Raw genomic sequence first — 1,186 nt, 5'->3', positions numbered from 1 at the left:
CATACCTCGTGGGCGCCAAATCACCTTCTCCCCGGGAAGCTCCCTTCTCCCGAGCGGCGAAACCTCAGCCCCACCTCCATGGCGCCCCCCACCGCACCAATTTCACAACCGCCCTCCTCCCTAATGTCGAAGAAGTTGTCCATTTGCCGGCGTGCACTGGGCTGTGTGCCTCTTACTCTGTGCTGCTGGTGCTGCCTCGACGACGGCCGCGTGAACCGTACCGGAGCTGATTCACCCCCGTCGTTGTTCACGGCGCCGGAGCGGCTCCAACTTCGGATCCGTCCAGAATCCTGGCGCTACTTCCCCATAGTCGTCGACCGTCGCGACATCCCTGTTTCCCTGCCGCCGGTCGCCACCGCAACCGCGCCGGCCTCACCAACTCGGCAGCTGGACCTGCCTACTTCACCATGCCGCCAGATAGGTCGCACCCTCATCTCAAATCACTTTATTTAGGCATCAGTTGTCTGAATTTTTATTCTGGGCCAATCGATTCCCAATGGGAAGCAACACCCCTCGAGGCGGCGGAGCTCCTAGGCTGCCGGTTGGCTAGTGTCTAATGCAAGGGTGCGGGGCTGCAAGTTCGCCGTGGAAGCAGCGCTTAGATGGCTATCTTTTAGAGTTGCGTGGGTTGAAGGTACTTCCGCCGCCGGATCTAGATGACGGGGAGTCTTTGTGGATTGGCCCGGGGGCGGCGCAACCACGGTAGTGCGGTGGGGCGGGGAGCAGGATTTTGGCTGGGGCCACGGACGGCGGAGGCAGGCTGCTCTGCCGTTGGTCGCTGGCTCTTCGAGGAATATTCCGAACAGTGTCAGCCAGGAGGCACAAGACGACCATCAAGCCATCCGACGTAGATCGGACAGTACCAAAATAAAATAAAATCGTGTGACCCCAATTTAGTCTTCAGTCAACAGACGTGTGACCACTCTCATACCTTGTTGTTGATCTCTTAGTGTATTTCTTCAGATCAAAGAGATATGGCGTCCTTAACATTATGCGTTATCTGCATCTTCAGACACACCGTCTTCCGACTCACCGCAGCTGCTCCAACAAGGGAAGCATACACCAGAAGGGAGCTATAGTCCCCACTCAACAGTTCCCTGCATCGAATGCGCGTGCCCGACATGGACAACCACAACAACTGCAGGGCCATCAACAAGTCAGCACATGATGCTCACTCCTGTGGATG

The sequence above is a fragment of the Triticum dicoccoides genome, chromosome 2B, assembly GCF_002162155.2.
Source record: "Triticum dicoccoides isolate Atlit2015 ecotype Zavitan chromosome 2B, WEW_v2.0, whole genome shotgun sequence".
Taxonomy (NCBI): Eukaryota; Viridiplantae; Streptophyta; class Magnoliopsida; order Poales; family Poaceae; genus Triticum; species Triticum dicoccoides.
The sequence above is the reverse complement of the archived record's forward strand: the minus strand, read 5'-3'. Positions refer to the sequence as shown.